This window comes from Ursus americanus, chromosome 36, assembly GCF_024610735.1.
Source record: "Ursus americanus isolate L20-20 chromosome 36, mUrsAme1.1.p, whole genome shotgun sequence".
In the NCBI taxonomy this organism is placed as follows: Eukaryota; Metazoa; Chordata; class Mammalia; order Carnivora; family Ursidae; genus Ursus; species Ursus americanus.
In genome coordinates this window covers 16,707,718-16,726,537 of record NC_142162.1, presented here as the reverse complement: position 1 = coordinate 16,726,537, position 18,820 = coordinate 16,707,718, and the positions used below count along the sequence as shown (strand labels likewise).

The following is an 18,820-nucleotide window of genomic DNA, read 5'->3' as shown; positions in this document are numbered from 1 at the left end:
ACTGACTACCTCCTGGGCTGGAGGGAGGCCTAAGACAAGACTGTGTGCCAGGCTCTCGGCCTAGCACCTCGTGCTTTGTGAGCACTCCCTCAACAGCTGTTGGAACTGCTAATTACTCAAGTGGTATATCCGTGTGGCCTCTCGTGAGAGCAACAGCACTCCTGAAAGGTCTGACTACAGCAGTGCCGAGCCTGCCCCAATACAGCAGTGTGTCCTACGAACAACCCCAGGGCCAGCTCATCGCTGGGACGCGAGACACCCCCTTTGGTAGCAGTGACCTGAACCCCTCCCGCCACTCCTCTCAGCCTCTCTCTGCCTGCTCTGAGGTTTTTGTGGCATGCAGGTGCCAACATGGTCTCTCTTCTCAACCCCTGACCTGGGAGCCATGTTGACAGAGCCTGCTGACAGAGCTTGCTCCTGAGAAACCCCCTCCGTATTCCCAGAAATGCTGACTTACTCTGTTGAGACCCCACAGGGTTTTAGCTCATGAATCCAAGAAGCATAGGATTTAGGATCTCACTGACGACACCGCCACTTATGACCATCGTGAGGGACAAGCACATGCGCACAGGTGAGGTAACAGGCTCCCATACTCTTTAGCTGGGCTGCTGTTTCAGCACACCCAGCCTCACGCAGCCGAGAGAGACGGACCGGCCAGACAAAATCCTGCCCGCCCCCTACACACACCCCTGGAGCAGTTCCCCAAAAGGTCACACTCAAAAGCAAATGTCATGTGCTCCAAGTACCTTAGACCTTACTTCTCCAAACGTGATGGACACAACAGTAGCACTGGCACCACCTGGAGACTGTTAGAAATACAGAATCTCAGGCCCTACCCAGAACCACCCAACCGGGATCTGCTTTTTAACTGGATTCCTAGGTGGCACTGCTTTCGATTCAGAACAAAATCATCTACCCAGTTAGGGTTGTGACAGTGTAGTTTTTACTTGCTCTTTTTCTTCCTTCATGGAAGTTCCATGACGGCACAGACCGCGCCTATCTGAGCCCCTGGCACAGAGCAGATACGTTCACTCATGCAACGAATATCTGAGTATGAACAGGTGGTCTATCAAATAACTGAAGAGACCAATCCTGTTTTAAGTGCAAAGAAAATGCAGGCAAGGACGTAAAAGAAAGATTAAGAGATAGACTATGCGGGTGGGGTGGGGGGAGAGGGTCTTTACATGCGTCAGGTAAGGCCGCTCTGAAAGGGAGGGTAACATGAGAGTAAGACATGATGGATGAGGCGGAACACGAAGGCTAAGAAGAGGTCAGGCAAAGGCAGAGCACCTGCATTTGCCCCCATAAAGAGTCTGTTCCTGTAGGCTAGTAAAGATGGAAAAATCAATATCTGGCTCTGGTGGTACAACAAAGAAGCTCCAAGGAGGCAGACTCAGAAGGCCCCATGACCTTTATGAATGTTGGGGGCAGAAAGGTCATGTCTGTGGTCACAGCTGCCATTTCCAAGGCTCCTGGAGCTGGGTGTGAGAAAGGCAGTCCCTCAGGCAAATCTGGCTGGACGTTGGGACTAGTGGCCACAACCCTCCAGCCCTCAAATTCCACAGGTCTACAGCTGCATGCCAAGTAGAAACGTGCGGATTACTCACTGTTTTCAACAAGCTGATCCAGGAGATTGTGGGCAGCAAGACGTTCAAGGGTCCAGGAACCCAGTCCAGATGTTACCCTACAGCAGCGCGCTAGCAAAGAGGAGACAAATGACATGTGTCAGGGCAGGTGGCCATGTTAGTGGGTATGCAATGTTCTCCCAACACTGAAGGACACCAGTGGGGTTCAGATGAGAAAGTGGGCAGAAAAGGAACATTCCCAAGGCAAGTGGTCTCCGAGCACCGTGCAGTCCTACAGCAGACAACCCCTCTGCCCTCAGTCTCGGGAGGGGCACCATCCCCCCCCCAACAGCTCCAGAACAGCCTCTCTAGATCCCCCACAACATGGGGTCCTGGCTGCCAAGTGCTGTTGGAGGTCATTGGACCCATCCTGTCTCTACAGAGGAGAAAAATCTAGACTTCAAGAGGAGCTGCCTTGCCCAAAATTAGCAGCAAGTAATGGCAACACCAGGAATGGAATCACAGAATCAAGTCCATAAAGCTTAAATTTACCTGTAAATTACTTTCCTTAGTAAAACTCAGTTCCTAAATGTTACTCTTATTCTGTCTGGCTCTTAACTGATGAAATAAGACAGAGCAGCCTGCATTTCCAAATCTTAATCCTTCCCCTAAATTCTCCCCCCACCAATCCCCAAAGACTTCAACAGCCGAAGTGAAACTCCTGGTTTCCTTCAAAAACAAAACTGAAAAGAAAATCTTTCACATTTGAAAATGAGAAGCATAAAAACTTCATAAAAAAACCGAAAAATTTAACACCTAAAAAGTCTCAGTTTATGAGATATAAGGAACACAGAACCAAAACAAAAGCTCCTTTCCCAGACATGAGGTTTATAGAACCAAGAGACCAGAACCCACCCAGGAAATGCTCGGAGACTCTAAGTAGGGCTTTTCAAAAATGGGTGGGCTAAGACTGTTGTCAACGGTCATTTTGTTAAAATGATACGGATGCTCAAAATGCTAATTCTCTAGGAAAGGAGTCTGATTATGTTTTTAAATTAATCTTCGTCCAATTATATATTCAAACCATAATCATCTACATAGCTCTTTCCCTGGGGTTTGAGTTTCAGCTGACCCCGACAAGTCAGTGTCTCCTTGGGCACATCACGCCTAACTCTGCAGACCTCATCCATAGAAAGAACACGACCGGGGTAAAACTCAGGCATCCCTCAGCTAAAGAACTCAACAGTTCCCTCACCTTGCTGGAACAAAGCTGAGAGTATGTCGCGGTAAGTTAGCTCACACAAAACATAACCACTCCCCTAGTATGAAGAAGTGAATGTCCATCATTATAAATTCAAGTTGCCGTGTCTCTTAAGGAAATAACTAGGAAGTTGGTAATAACAATAGTTGTATTCTGTTTCTAGGGAGTGAGCGTCCAGTGACACATCTGCCCCCACCCTCACTAAACGGCTATTTGGATGTGTTTCCTCAAAGGTCCATTATTTATAAGGCCAAAGTTAGGGTTTCTCTTACATCAAGTACTTAGAGACTGAAGTCATTTGTTTTGAAACTACAGCAACCATCCCGATTTCCCCCCCATGTTGGCATTATTGTTAGTTACTCTGGGTCAAGAAACGGAGATGCAGGTTTCAGAGAACCTGGAAAGCCTGCTAGGCCACCTGCAGTATGGCCAAGAGTTCCACCCAGGACAATCCACGGTGTACCTTACTGCTCGTTTCCCTTTCAACACTCAGGCACGCTCAGATGTACAAAGTCAACACAGGCACACAAGCAGGCCTAATAGATTTCAACGAGTCTCCCACAGCTCCAGCATTCTTTTAATAAACAAAAAACACAACCTACCATGATGGCTACATTATTACTTATCCTTACAGAGAAGGAGGGTCCACAAACTACTCTGCAACCATCACAGACTCTTCCACCCAAAAGAACATAATGTATACAGTTCCAAAGAGTTCAGAAGCCACCTGAAGCTTCTCTCTGTACATGTGGTTAAGGACCCCCGCTGAGTTAAAACTTTGTAAGGAGTCCCTTTTTCTAATTCGGAGAGAATTAGAAATTTCTAGAATTTCTAGAATTTGTAATTCTCTCCGAACTTTCTATGACCCCTTTGTAAGTGGGGGTGTGAATGACAACCCCATTTACAAAGTGATACGCGAGAGCAGGGACAACCGAGAAAATTGGCTTCTGGTACCATTTCTGGTGGAAAAAGTCGGACCCGCAGCCAGCAACGCTCACAACAGTCCCAGAGCCCTCTGCGCCCCTGGGGATCCTTTGCCGAGCAGTTTCAGCAGGAAGCTTCCCAAAGCTAGGCTTGTACTTGGTCATTGATTTTTCAAAACCAAGAATGAAATGAACATCAGGGAACAAAAACACACGGTATTTAGGAATGCATACATAGGTACTAACAATAAGAAAAGCAGGATTGGTCAAAACAGACGGTTAAGACCCTTGTCAACTCTGCGGTGATGGGGGATCCAGTACTGTATTTGTAACATTGATTTCTTAACCTGCTTGTGGGCTTCACAGACGTTCATTTTACTCTTCAAACTGTACCTAGACACGTTATATACTCTTCTATGGATATGTCACAAAGCAATACTTTTTTCTTTTTTGGGGAGAGTTGGGAGTCAGGTCAATGCCAAGGACTTCCAGCCCCCATTTAACACACGCCACTAAGCCTGTGGAATGAGGTCTGTGCTTGTCAAAGGGTGGGGCCCACAAAGGAACAGTTAAAATTCTGGCCCCAGGGGCACCATCTATAAATACATTTTCATTTTTAAATGTCCACGCCCTGAGACAGTCCTGTGCTCTGGGGCTGAGGCCACGCTGACCTCTGGTGCTGCCTGTCACTCTGGGAAAAGCTGGTGTTGGGTTTCTGCAAACCCAGTGGTCTTTCCTCTTACAGGCTCTGCAAGCCTATTTCCTGCGGCACATTGTGTTACCATGAACCAGCTCAGTGAGTCTTCCTGATCAGCTGAGAGGGGAGTGAAGGCCCAGAGACTGCAGCATGTTTGGAGGAACACTTGAACACTCCCCTCCTCAGCTTGATTCAAAGGCCAGGGTTCCTTACTTGTTCTCCTCCAGGAGCCTCATCAACACTTGGCCTTCCTCGGGAGAATTCTGCTCATTCAGGGAGTGGTCAAGTGACCTGCTTATCAAAAAAAAAAAAAAATAGGTGAAGTGTCTGGAGTCAAGAGCAGTAGGGTCTCAATTCCTAGCCGTTTGCACACACTTACCAATATCATCTTGGCCAAATAAGGAGAGCATGCAATTCAGAAACGAGCCCTGTTTTGTAACAGACAAAGTGGTCACTTTTATTTTTTGGTTATAATAGCCAAACATTGGCATCAGGACATTCAACGTTTTCCCTGCTTTTGGCCCACTTAGACTGATACCCTGGGTAGACACAGCGTAGCGTGCGCCTAATAAAGGAAATGCTGCAGTCCCTCACCTCCTAAGAGTCTCTTCTCCTCGCTCACATCTGGTTTAAAAAAGCAAAGCAAAAACCCAAGTAAGAATACAGAACCCCCTCTTGAACAGGTCAGTTTCTTTACAAGCAAACATTCCACCGGATCCTGCCATATCTGGAACCCAAGACCGGCCTGGCTTTCCTGTGTGTGCATGCAGTTTGAGAGTGTGTGTACGTGTGTGAGCATGCGAGTGCACGCACATACGTAACAAGCCCAACATTCTTCGTGATGGAGTCAAAACAATAGCTTCCAGGGAAACCATTGCTAAGACTTCAGGAAAAGTTATGGCCTGCCAATTCCAGGAGGACAAAGGGTTTCAGCAACTAACAAGGGAACAAAATGATCTCATGCCCCTTTCCCACTGAGACTCTAAGTGGGATCCTTCTCCAACTCAGAGCGCTCACTTACAGGCACAGTCACTCTTTCCACCCACTGGGACCCACGGGGGAGGATAGCCAAACCAGGAAACAGATTCCAGAGGTAGCTTTTTGATGTGTAACCCAGACAATCTGCAGACAAGGCTCCTCAGCCAAGGAGGGGGGTGACACTCGCGGTGAGGAGCAAGACCCTGGCGTTAGTCACTACATCTAACAGCTCGTTTCCTTCAATCAAGGCCTGGGCCAGAACTGAAAGTAGACCCTCCAATGACAGCCCTGCATTTCTGGGGCGCTGGACTGTGCTCACGTGTAATTCCTAGTGACTTCCACATGCCTTGGAGAACACAGGCAGGAAAAGGCCACTCACCTTCAGGCCTCCTGGTGCCTCTCCCTGCATGCCCTGGCTGACAGGATGGCACACTGTCCTCAAGGGGTGGGTGGGAGGCATGCATGTAGCTCTGTTCCCATAGCCCTCACGTTGGCCCCTTTTATTACACACCCAGACGACAGGCACTGTGCTGAGCGCTAGGAGAAGGTGGGAGTTCCTTTTAAGGACAAAAAGTTTTAAAGATTCTTCCCTGCAAATGCCCACACACACACACACACACACACACACACAGCACACAGCACACTAGTAGCTGTACTTCTGGTATCCTTGGAGATAGGAGATTAAGACAAAAATGCTCTAAAATAAATTTTTAATTAACCCCACTATCTCCTACATACATTTTTAAAATAGCGAAGTAACTCCAGGACAGTTTTATTCCATAGGCAATACTTGACACACAAGGATTAAGGATCCCTTGACCAACTCCCACACACAACAGCCTGTGTTCTGCCCCAAACGAGGATTGGGGTAGCAGTTGGGGGATAAAAATGACCCCCCAAAAAAAGCCCCAAAATACTGGCCATACTTCAAGGCTAAGCTGTTGGAAAAAACTTTAGTTACCGTGTGCAGGTAGGAAACATTTTTTAAATAAGCCACAACCTGCATCATCTCCCACAGCTGGAAGTCTTGTCTAGCGTCCCATCCCAGCCAGAGCCCCCTCTTTCCTGTAATTACCTGCACAGGTTTTGGGAAATCCCCACCAGCGCACTTTTCATACTGTTCTAGAATTCTAAACCTCTCTTCTCTCCTGTCTCAGCCTGGAGCTCCAACAGAGCAAGGACTGCCCTTTCCTGGAGGCATCCCTAGCACCTTGCACAGGGCACCCAGAAGGCTCAGAGCAAGAGAACAGTGAAAAGAGGGAGTAAGGATTCTTTACGGAGGACTTTGCAGATAACTGACATGAGTAAGAGTTTGGGGAGAAAGAAGAGTATGACTGGACCTCTTCCGAGTACAGCATAACTCAGTGATTCTACATACATGTTTGAAAACTTACAACTGTAATAAAGATACAAGAAAAAAAAAAAAATCAACAGTCTTCCCAAAGGCCCAGGCTACGTGAGCAGCCTGGCTTCCCCATCAATCAGTCTGACAGCAGCAGAAAGACCCAAATTAAACTCAAAGGTGTTCATTTTCTTCTTTCCCGTGCCTCTGTTCTGCCTTCTCTAGCTCCTTTCCCCTTTCTCCCCTGGGTATGTTCTCCACCACATTCAGGGTACAGCTCAAATTTCTCCCCTTGGGGTAGGAAGGGATAGGCCCTGCACAATCAGACCCCTACCCTATTTCCCCTGACTCAGCCCCTTCCCACAGACACACATACACAGACATGCCTCCATAAACCACAAACCAAGCTCCAGAGTATATTTGGGATTCTCCCCACCCCACCACTTCCTTCCACTCACCCACTTCGGGGTCTGTGCCCAAGTCACACTCCTTCCAGGAAAGCCCAGCCAGCCACACCAGATATAAATCTACGTTCCCCGAAAATCCAGCTCCCATTCCTACCCAGCCTCTAAGATAACCCCTCTGAAGCTCCCAACCCAAAGGACTCTTTCCTTCCCCTACATGCCCTAGGCTTTTGTCTCACTATGGGAGACCTCACACCAGAGTTACCTTCTGGGTGCCTTTCACCTCCCTGAGAGTCCCTGACAGGCCAGGAAGACACCACCTTTACCTTTGTGCCCTACAGAGCATCCAACATAAACCTTGGCCAACCATGAGGACTCAGTTACCTATGAAGTGACTATGCCTTAGTGTTTTAAGGGTTCTTGTGGGTCGCTCTCAGGGTGCCCATTTTGGAATCAAACCAAGCACACGGACAACCTGAACAAGGGAATAGGTTTTTGGGTTTTTCTTTTTTCTTTTTTAAGGGTTTTCACACACACACACACACACACACACACACACAGCACTAACACAAGTTTTCAATCACATCAGTCCACCCCATTCAGGCTCTATTTCCCCAAGGACTGAACACCCAACTTCCTCTACAAACCCTGTGTTCCTCCCGGACCTACTCAGAAAGTATGTGACTTTGGAATACACAGGCACACTTTTCTTTACGATGGGACACAGCTTCTGGGTAAGCAGCATTGTTAAAACAACCATTTATACATTCACTCTGTAGCCATGGATTTCTTGGGACAGATCGACCTCCACATTTTTTCTTCTAATTCATTGGGTGTGTCCTGTGGGTCTAGAATTTAGACCATCCCCTTGGTCCTAAAATGCACATGCTTATGAACAGATAGAAATGTCCATGTTATTAATGCTCATCCCAGATGGGAAGCCTGCTTACATGCTCCGAGTAAAATAAGGAAGCAATACAGGACCCCAGTCAAGAAGCCTCTGGAATCTTTTTCCAAACACAAATGTTTCTCATTTGGTCCAGGCTCTGTTTCAATTACATGCCAAGAGAAGACAAAGAAAAACCCCACTACCACCCACTCCTGCCTTCATGAAGACATTATAAATTATCTTTATGACGTCACATAGTAAAGTTGCCTCACATAAAGTAATGTTGACAATGGTTACGGGAGCAGTTTTATTCAACAACTGCTTTATTTGTAGGTGTTCTTCATTCCTAGGTGTCTGCCAGGCACCCGCCTTATTGCTCTCCAGAAACTAGACAGCACAGGGATGTGGGTCCCGCCTAAAGCCTGACGTTAATTTCTAAAGAATGGTCCTGACCATCAACATCAAAAAATAATTCCTTTGTAATATTAAATAACTTCAGAAACAAAAAATGACTGGATGGAGTGTCTTAGTCTTCTAACTTTCCCCAGCTAATTTCCCCTGTCGGTAGTTTTCACTTTCAACATTGACTCCAAGGCCAACGTCACTGTTGCCATTTCAAATAGATTTGTAACAGCATGCTGCCTCCTCTGGCACATTTTGTAGATTAAGTCAACTCCAGGTAACGTGTTTAAATCCTCAGTGTCCCACAACAGCACTAGGCCCATCCCCTTTTCAGTGTTGGTTATAGGCTAATGCAAGCCAAAAGCTTTCCCATTTAAGCCAAAAGGAATGAAGGTAAACTTTGAAGTACCTGAACTCTTAAAGGCTAGACAACCTTTATTATCGTGACCCCTTTTCCCTAAGGTCCTCTGTTGTTGAGCATGTGAACTGACCCTAGATTCTACACCGAAGATTTTTTTTTATTCCACCAGAAATTTTACATGCAGAAGTAATTTTGGAGATCCCTGGGCCCATGACGTAGCAAACTCTGCCAGAATTTCAACAAAATGGGGAGGGGGGGCAGGGAAGCACCTGGCGTGGAGAAGAAATTCATGGCAAGCATGAGATTTCCTTCATTTATTGAGTTCAATGTTCTAGCTTAAATTCAGATCATACAAATTTTGCACTTATTCAATACGTGCGTGCTTGATTTCATTACAAAGTAACCTTGTGTGTTCCAAATTTCCTGAGCAAAATTAGGGCTCCTGTGGGAGTCTTAGGTTTATCCTGTGCTCTCATATACCCTGCTTCACCATCCAGGATTTCACCCCCATCCAGGAAGCAGGAGACTTGACTTGCCCTTCCTTCTGAGGCTAAGGAACCTACTGCCCAAATGTTTGATGACTCAACCAAAAGAGTGGAAGGCAGGCCCAGGTACAGTACCCAGGTCTCTGGGCTCTGAGTGGGCACGCTCTCTTCATACCCACTGATTCACAGCAACTCCTGAATTCATAAAGTTATGGTCTACTTCAATTTCTGCCCCGACATCTGCTCTGCATTTAGAGAAGTTGTTAAGTGTTCTCTTCTAAGCTTACCCCAAGGTTTGCAAAACGGGAGACAAATCCATCACCATTCACAGACTGCCAAAATCTCCTTCACCTTCACAGCATTCTGACTTCTCCCCTACTCACGACGCACATTGTCCCCATGGACAACCATCAGCTAAAATCAAAAGTACAAGCTGCTTAGTGGAGACAAGCCCTCTGTGTCCAAAATCTAAGGAGAAAACCACAATCAAATCTGCTCAAGGGAAAACGGTCATCCCAAACACAATGCAATTCAGTTCAGAACTGTGTTTATCACTTTCTTGTAAATGGCCTTTGAGCCGGTTTTATATATTGTAAAAGCTCTAGTAAACACCATTTTGGCTGTGTAGTCCACATTTCAAAGCAAAAAAGGACGGGGTTCAAGCTATCTAAGAGTTGTGTTTATGAATTCCCAGGGTCATCATCTACAACTGAAATACTGGTGGTCAACCGGGAAGACTTCTCCCAACAGGGGATATTTGGCAATGTCTGGAGACATTTTTGGCTGTCACAACCGAAGGTGGGGTGGCAAGGTAGGCTACTGGCATCTAGTGGGTAGAGGCCATGGATGGTGCAAAACATCCTATGACACACAAGGCAGCCTCCACAACAGAACCATCCGACCCAAATGCCAAAGGCATGGAGGCTCAGAACCCTTATTAAAATACAGGAAGCAGGAAGAACACTCAGGCAAAGTCCTAAGTCCTAATTTTCCCCTGGTGAGCTGCTTGGTCTCGACACAGCACCTGAATTTGTAGGTCTCCGGTTCATTGTCAGTGTTGGCCCGTTTCAGAAATTTTGCAATCTCTAAACTGGATTCAACCATTACTTCTCAAAGCCTTCCAGTATGGCAGTTCAAGCCTGGAGCTACTTATTGTCTCTTACTCTAACACCTTTGATCAGAGGCATTTCCCCACCAGTCTTCTCTCAGCCCTAGCTCATTTCCATGAAGAAGCAATTCTGAAGGAAGGAAGCATTCCAGGAGGAGCAATGCTGAAAACAACTCGTTTCCCTGTATCACCACCACCCACCAAAGAAGTCCCTGGTGACCTTCCAGTTCACAGAAATGAAAAGCAGATAGTTCCTGGACATGAGGAGCTCCTTCCAACTCTAAAATGATTCTTTGCAGTCAACAAATGAAGGACCAGTATGGCAACTTCATTTCGAATTCTATATTCTGCTTTGCAAAAATGCGTAAGCAACAAACTGAGACAGCTTTACAATAAAATTAGAAGGAAATGACATGGGTACAACTGCACTCAATGATGTACATGGTTTTTGCATTTTCATAATGCTTGGCAACCATAAATCAGCCTGCCACCCCAGCTTAGGGGACAGACTCAGTATCAAGTCATTGTTTTATGGATGGAAAAAAATACCACCTTGCCATTCCCAAAACCTTGTCTACTGACTCTAGCTGAATGCACACCTCCCATGAAAGAAACCAGATTAACCGAGAGGCTGAGCTTCTCCACATACTACCTAATGGCCTCTAGAACCAAAGAACACAGAAGTTGTTGTCCAAGTAAAATTCTCGCTTTCATAAAGAGAAATTTAACTTGTCTGATGTGGGGAGAGGATTAACACCTTTAACTCTCTAAGTTCATCATTGTGCATGTGTTCCTCAGACAGTCCACGACAGGGAACCACCCACCCAGTCATGCTGCACAGGGATCCTACTGTCCCCATCATGCACAAGTCCAAGGGTTCCCTAGATCCCAAGCTGGGACAGAGTAGTGGGCTAACCGGAAAAGTGGGAGAAGACATCCAGAAGAGGACCCAAGAGCGAAGCTGAACTTCTAAGTCTAAAAGGCACACAGCCCAGGAGCTAAAGTGTTTAACACATTTCATTCGCTTTGAACAAAAACAAAAACCACTCACCACGAATTTCCTAGTACATCCATCATCCATAAACCAAATGAGAGAGGTAATCCAAAGACTGTGGGGCGGGGGGGTGGGGAGACCAGTGAAAACACCACAGGTGGCAACAGAGGGTTAATGTCCCAGAGCAAGGCTTCCTCCCAGCAAGCACAAATCCGAAATCATAATAAAAATGCTGAAGGACTTAGTCACAAGCCTTCCCCTCAGCCATCAGAAGGAATGGCAAAAATGCTGAGTGAATGCTCTGAGCCAGAACGATTCCTTTTTCCTTCTAACTGTGCAAAGAATTTGCATTTAAAATGAGCATTTCATCAGACCTTCCAAGAATGCTTGATATTTGGCTGCTACCAAGAATAAAAGTGATCCTCCGCAACCCCAAGTTTCTAATTATTTACTCGCAGCCCAAGCATCTGGGTTCTTAAGTAGACTGAGGAAGGCTTGCAGCTAAACACATCTTCCAAGTCAGACAGAACTTCAGATACAGTCCCATCACATGGACAAAAATATGGATACAAAGGTTAACTTCCCGATGACTAAACTCTCCATGAAGCTAACTTTACTTTCTATATAGTTTCACATTTATAAGGAAAGTAGTATCAGGAAATGAAGATTGGTTCTAAGAACGCAAAAGACAATCCTTAGGAACGTTCAACACTTCTTGTTCAACAACCAAGGGTTGTGAGTCAACTAGGAGAGGCACTGGGTGCTGGAGCACAAGTGAAGCATGGAGCCCAATGGCAGGAAAAGCCCGGACAGCCCCCCAGCCAGGAAGACCACTGCCTCTACTCACCAGATCAGTCCATCACTAGCACTGCTTCTCAGCAACCATATCCGAAAAACAGAGCTGTCATTTGTTTTGAAGGAAGGAAGGTGGAAGGGAAGAGAGGATTCAGGGGGCAACACCAGCGAGTACCTCCTTATCCCTGAGCCACCAGAGGTGGGGTTAGAAAGAGGGGAAGTCAGTGGGTGGCTTTAGCCTTGCTCCCTAAGAGGAACAGTTTTCAGTAGTTTATTAAATACAGCAGAGCCTTTTATCTTTTTTTTTTTTTTACTATTAACACTGGAGGGTGGAAAGAGGATACAAAAACATCAATGAAAGTTCAGAAAAGGGTTACCAGAGCCATGGGGCTAGGGGAGAGGCAGGAGGCACCCCTATTCTGAAGGGGTATAAATACCCCCAACCAGCCACAGGGCCCATGGCCACCGCCAACGGCCCAACTGTACAACAAAAAGGCAATTCTTGGGAGTCTCAAGTTGTTTTAGTGTCTCCTTCCACATCCTCCTCCTGACTACGGGGGTGGCTGCTCTGCGGTCAGGATAGCTTCTCACCAGAGCTCGATTTCCTAACAAGGGCATTTCAATTAAAGATGAGACACAATGCAATAGGGAAAGAGAAATCCGAGGATGCAGTCCAGCCTGCAGCCTCCATGTGGTTCCCATTCCCACCGAAGTCTTGCACCAAGCTGGCTTTGTGTTTTTCAGTCCTAAAAGGGAGGCGCAGACCAGACGGCAAAGCCACACCCCCAGCTCTAGGCCATTTCCTCCTGCTCCTCTCTCATTCTTCAGCTGACAGCACTACCCTACCCTCCTCCTAAACACAGCAGCCCCTCTGGCCCTGTGGACCTACTTCCCTGCATCCCTGAGATGGGACACCTCTCCAACATCCATGCCTGGAAACCCCCAGGCTAGGAATCTCCACCCTCAGGGTCCAGAAAGGGGGAGTCACCGGCTCCACACCAGGAAGCCAATGGTAGTGGCAGATTCTGAAACAGACGCCCCTAACACATGGAGCAACCAGCCAACTCCCTGGTTTACCTTAACCACCCGCCCACAGGCCTCTGTGGAGGATGAAGTCAAGGGAGGATTGGCTGTGGATTGCACCGAGCCTAAGAGCAGTACCTGCCACCTGGCCCTCTCCTTCCGTAAAACCATACTGTGCTCCTTCCGTGATTTGTTTACAAAACACCCCTCCTCCCTGACTCCTACAAAGCAAAGCACCCTACACCATTACTTCGTGAGCTCAGATAGTCTAGCCAGCACTCGTACTTTCCCACTTCTGTGTTGTCCAGGTCAGTCCTGGGCCAGCAGCAATCTCCATCAGAGCTTCTAATTACCTCTAATACATGTCCCTCTGTTGTAAATCAATTTCAAAGGGTATTCAAGGCTCAAGGAATAGTGGAAAGGTAGAGTTACCAATTTAAATACCTCACCTTTTTTGAATAACACACATTCATATTTTGGTACCCTATTATTTTTCTGGCCTGTAAGGTAGAAAGAGCAATTAAATGAGGTGTTTTGTTTTGTTTTGTTTTTTTAACCGGACCCACTGCTTGCCAAATGTAGCTGTGCCAGGTGACCATGTGAGTTAGCAGACTCTGAATGGTGGTTTAACTGCCATTGCCTCCCATCACATCCCCTGTCACCAGGGAGAGGGAGCAGGAGTGGAGAAGAAAGAAGAAATGCCCCAGGCTGAGCAGATCTGGATGCCTGAGACAACCACTGGACCCTGCACCAACCTCACATTTTTTTTAAAGGTTTGAGAGAGAGAGAGAGAGAGCGCGCGCGCATGTGTGTGAGGGAGGGTGGAGAATGGCAGAGGAAGAATCCCAAGCAGACTCCCTATCAAGCACGGAGTGCAACATGGGGCTCGATCCCAGGACCCCGAGAGTATAATCTGAGCTGAAATCAAGAGCTGGATGCTTAAACTGAGCCACCCAAGTGCCCCTCAACCCCACATTTCTTATTTGTATTACAACCCTTCCCCCACATTGAGGTTTCAGAAACATTTCACAAATGGTGCAGAAAAACCAGGACCAACCAGACACGTCTCCTTTGGTGATCAGAGTGTCCCTTCTCACTACACCCAACTCAGAAGGAGAAAGGACACGCACACAAGGACCCCCAATGTGAAAGACTGCAAACTTACCATTTCTAATACCCATCTCAAGGAATTAGGGGAGAGGCGGATGGATGACCCTGCCTGATCCTCAGCACACAGAGAAACCGGAGAAAGGCCTGGGCACAAAAGCAAGCTTTGTCCCCACTCGCCATCCCTACGCAAGCCCTCGCTCCGAGGACGATGCCAGCACGGCCACGGCAGGGCTGCTCCGGGAGCCCGCAGCCAATAAAGCGTCCATTGTTGTCTCCTCTGAATCTCTGCAAATCCCAAGAAGGGGAAGCCAAGGCCCAACAACTGTTGGTGAGGAAGAGTGAGTCAGACCTGACTGTCCCATCACCATCATTTAAGGAAAGGGGTTTTTTTTTGTTTGTTTTCCCCAGCTTTCTGGCAGATCTGCTTCCAAGCTATGGCTACTCATACCAGGACAGGTAGCTCAAGTCGTTACAAGCCACACAAAAGAAAACTACCCCAATTTGTCCTGGGTGCTCCAGGCAGGAGATGACAAATGAGAGGCCCACCTATAGCCAAGCAGCAAAGGAGGCAAAATAGGACTTGGCCACCCTCCCTGGGCTCCTCTACCTGGCAGCTTGTCCCCACAAACACGCAAGCAAGCACTTGCCCAGTCACACTGCCACACACCTCCCCTTTGTCAAGGACCTCAGCTTGTCAGGGCTTTGTAATGGAGGGAGAAATGGTAGAAAGCACCAACACAGCCCAGGAGGCCTCCTGCCCCTCCATATTCTGGTACACCTTGTTCAAAGCAGGAACTCTCCCCACGTGGGGCCACCCTCCCAGGGAGGCAGCTCATTTGAAGAGGCTCTTCGGCCAGTAAGGCCTGACCCCTGAGGAAGAGGGGGGGCCCAGCACCTCCGTGGTCACCCGCCTCTGCCTTAGAAGAATGGGCAGCTCAAAAATCTCCAGGAAACCCCAAGGAGATCCCCCTTCACTCCACTACAGCACACGGGCAAGCTCAACAGCATTAGCAGGCTTCCAGCAGTCTGTAAGGCACGATGTCCTATTGCTTAAGACCTCTCCCACCCCGAATCCCCATCCCACAGCTTTGGGGCCTAATGCTAGCACATCAAGAAACCCTGTCTGCATGCTGTCCTGCAGCAGAGAAGCAAGAAAAGGCAGAGCTAGGGAGAACCTGGTCAGGGAGGCACAAACACAGAGGGTAGCAAGCCCTAGGAACAGAAATGGCCACAAGTATCCATACTTCCCTTCTCCCAGGGCGATCAGAGCCTCCGAAGGCATACTGACTATGTGATAAGCCCTCGTTCCCATCCCCATCCACTGGGAATCTAAAATTAGCCAGAAAAAGCATGTATTCAGCCCTGTGTCTCCTACGCTGCACCTGATAAGTGTCACTACCTCCTCTGGCAGTAACTTGTCTTGGGGAGTGCTATAAATACCACCTAAGCCTACCCAATGTGAATTATGAATACCAGGAATAGTTTCAGGGTTTCCAGGCACTGGCTGTGTGACAGGGGTGTCAAATTCAAAGTCGTCTATGCAAGACGCCGACCCAGAGAACACTCCAATCCCTGGGGCCCAGCCCCACATTCTGAGCTGTGGGGAGTATCTACCCACTCGAGAGCACATCTGCCTCCTGTGTGGCTGGGGCTGCTCCCACTGCAGCTCGGGAAACCCAGCAGATGCTCGTGGCCTCTCGTCACATGGCTAGGAAGTCTGACGTCCTAGAACGTAGTCAATTTCAAGTTACCGAAAAGGACAGTAGGGTGTCAGCCTTCCTGGATATTTAGAGCTCATTCAGAGCTTTCAAGGGAGAAGGCTCTTGGAAACAGAAGGCTGGAGGGGAAGCAGACACCGACTGGATGATCCCAGGCTATTATCGGTCTCCCTTGGAGCTTGCATCCAGAGAGTGTTTGATTAGATGTTTGTGCAATCATCTTCAGTGTTTTGCATTTCAGAGGTTCATAACTGCAGAATCCTAAGCCCCAGGAGCTGGGCTGGTGACACAGTTACAGCTAAGGGAGCTCCCCAAAGAGCAGATAGCCAACAAGGACCCCGTGGGCCTGGGTGCGGAATAAAGCCCTCAGTGCAGGGGGCAGGGGAGGGAGGGGAGTGGGCTTGGGGGACAGAAGCCTGGGGAATGTAGACACATGCAGGAGACAGGAGGGTTGGCCAAGAAGAAAAGGTCCCGGGAGAAGGCAGGTCACGGGAGTAAGGTGTTCTAAAGGCAAAAAAGGAGAGGGTGTTACGGGAAAAGGAGGGTGAACAGCAAAACGTGAAGGGCAGCCGGAGATCAAGCTGTGAGATTTGGTCACCGAAGGGTTGTTGGAGGCCTTCCAGGCGACTGTTCTGGTGCAATGCTAACCGTAGAGGTTCAAGAGTGGGGCAAGAGGCAGAGATTCATCTTTTTGGAAGTGACCAACCAACCTGGCACTAGTCAAGTTGTAAAAGTGAAATTAAAAAAATGAAGCCTACTTCATCATTTCACAGCCCCCTCCCCTTTTAACAACCTGTGCCCTCCCACCTTCTGGTCCTTGTTCCTTCAGTCTCTGCCACCCAGAATGCTCTCTTCTGGTTTCTGACATCTGACACCACTCCAGGCTCAGCTGAAGCCGCACTTCCATGAACCCATCTGCGCTCCTCAGGCCCCCTCACTCTGCCTTCCTGCTGGGTAGTCTTCCCTGACCTCCCAATTGTAGGGATTGGTCTCCCCGTCTCAAAGACCTCTGCGGGCAGACTCCGGGTTCTCAATGTTTCTGTATTTCTCTCAGCAGGTGCCACATCCCTTTGCCCATGACAGCCCCTCCAAGAAGAGCAGCAAATACAACTGTTTTCTTTAAAACCAGTTATTTGTCTCTCTCCTTTGTTCAAATTCTTTGTGCTTAGTAACAGACATAACTGCCCACACATTATCCCCAATGTCAACGATTTCCCCAGCATGTTTGATGCTGTCAGCCCCTCAGGAAGAGCAGAAGCAGGAAATCAATCTGTCTACAGGGAATGCGGGGTGGGGAGAGGGAGAAAACAAGATGCTACCATCTATCTCTCCTCCACACCCCCACCTCCATCCCACATGGTTAGAGAAAGGCAGGGCCTTAGGAAGAATGCTCTACAAGCCATCTCCTCAGACCTTTATCTCAAGGAGTTCAGTCTTTACTCTTGCTCTTAAATGCTGAATAAAGGAAACCAGCCTTCCAGGATCTGAGCCAAACTAAGGAGCTGGATCTCAGTGCTCAGAACACAACATCTGCTCCTGCCCCAGCCCTGGCCTCCCAGTTCAAGCTCAAGTCCTACAGAGTTACGGCAGAAGGAGACCAGTGGAGGTGGTGGTGTAGACCTGGCCCCCAACTTCTTAAGTATTCACTCTGAGGCTCCTGCCTCACGGCCCACCCAAAACAACCAGACCTAAGGATGATCCCATACCCCATGAAGGTGTCCCTGGCTGTTTCCAAGTCCTCCCTGGGGCACCTGGCCAGAGAATGAGGAGCCCTAAAGGCCCCCAGGTGCCCATCAGCACAGCCAACCAGCTTGCTCCAGTAAGCCTGGAAGCTGGCAGCACCATACATTAAAATGTCAGGGCGTCCCCAGTATATGCAGGCAGCAGTTGAAGCCCACTTTTTGGGGTCCCAGAGGCTTCCCTTCTTTCTTCTATTTCTGCCTCTCCCTCGCACAAATGTTTGCTTGAGGACGGCTCTATCAACTGACCTCAGTGGAAAGGAAACGTCCGGAGTACAATCAGGGTTGAGTCATTAAAGATCACGTAGTCCCTTGGGGAAGAAAGAGGCCAAAATGAGCCACAAACTGCTAGGGCTTCAAAACCCCAAAATAAATCGTGTATGTCTTTTCTGTGAACAGAGTAACTGGTACACCCGTGTCCTTGGAGCCTCAGGAGACTCCTTCGGCAGGCAGCCCCCTCGGCTCTCCCACAGGCCGCCGGGGACCAGGGACTCCATCTGCAGGTGGGCCTGGCCTCTGGAGAACAGAGCCAAACACCAATTTTCTCCACCCACCCACCAGCAGCTACAGGAAGGGCTCACACTGTTTGCAAACCCTGAAAACTATTATTTTCTCTCCTCCAAAACACTGAGGGGAAAAAAGCCAGCCAGCCCCAGGAACCCAAATCCAAGGGGGAGGGCAAGTGAAAACAGCCACACAGAGAACAGAGAAGGAACGATTCAGCGTCAGCCTGACTTACTCAAGGCAAACACTCACCATCAGTTGCATTTTTGTTGAATTCACACTTGGAAGGCTGATTCAAAGTACCACCAAAGAGAATAAATCTGAGGGCCATTCGCTATTGAACAGGAAGGGACAAGAGGGACACTACGCATCAAGTTTCGATTTTTCCACACTACATGAAACCACTCCACCACAGCCGGCTCTGTCAGTCCACAAGACACACTGCGGCCAGGGCAGACACACAGCTTGGCTCCGAGGAACCCCTCAAATACTCCCCCTGGACCCGTGCTAGCAGGTATCCCA

At 48.2% G+C, this 18,820-nt stretch overlaps 1 protein-coding gene across 8 annotated transcripts in view; it reads right to left on the bottom strand.

The window, feature by feature from the left end:
- Positions 1 to 18,820, bottom strand: part of TLN2 (talin 2) — a 408,649-nt gene that overhangs the window by 338,341 nt on the left and 51,488 nt on the right. For 6 of the 8 annotated variants that reach the window (XM_087859255.1, XM_087859253.1, XM_087859254.1 and 3 more), the window contains exon 2: positions 1,608 to 1,697. The exons of 1 other annotated variant lie outside the window; for it this stretch is intronic. The gene's annotated coding sequence lies outside the window, so the exon portion shown is untranslated. Of the gene's footprint in view, positions 1 to 1,607; positions 1,698 to 4,659; positions 4,736 to 18,820 lie in introns of those variants that run through there. One more of the 8 variants, XM_045802709.2, reaches the window with a different exon arrangement.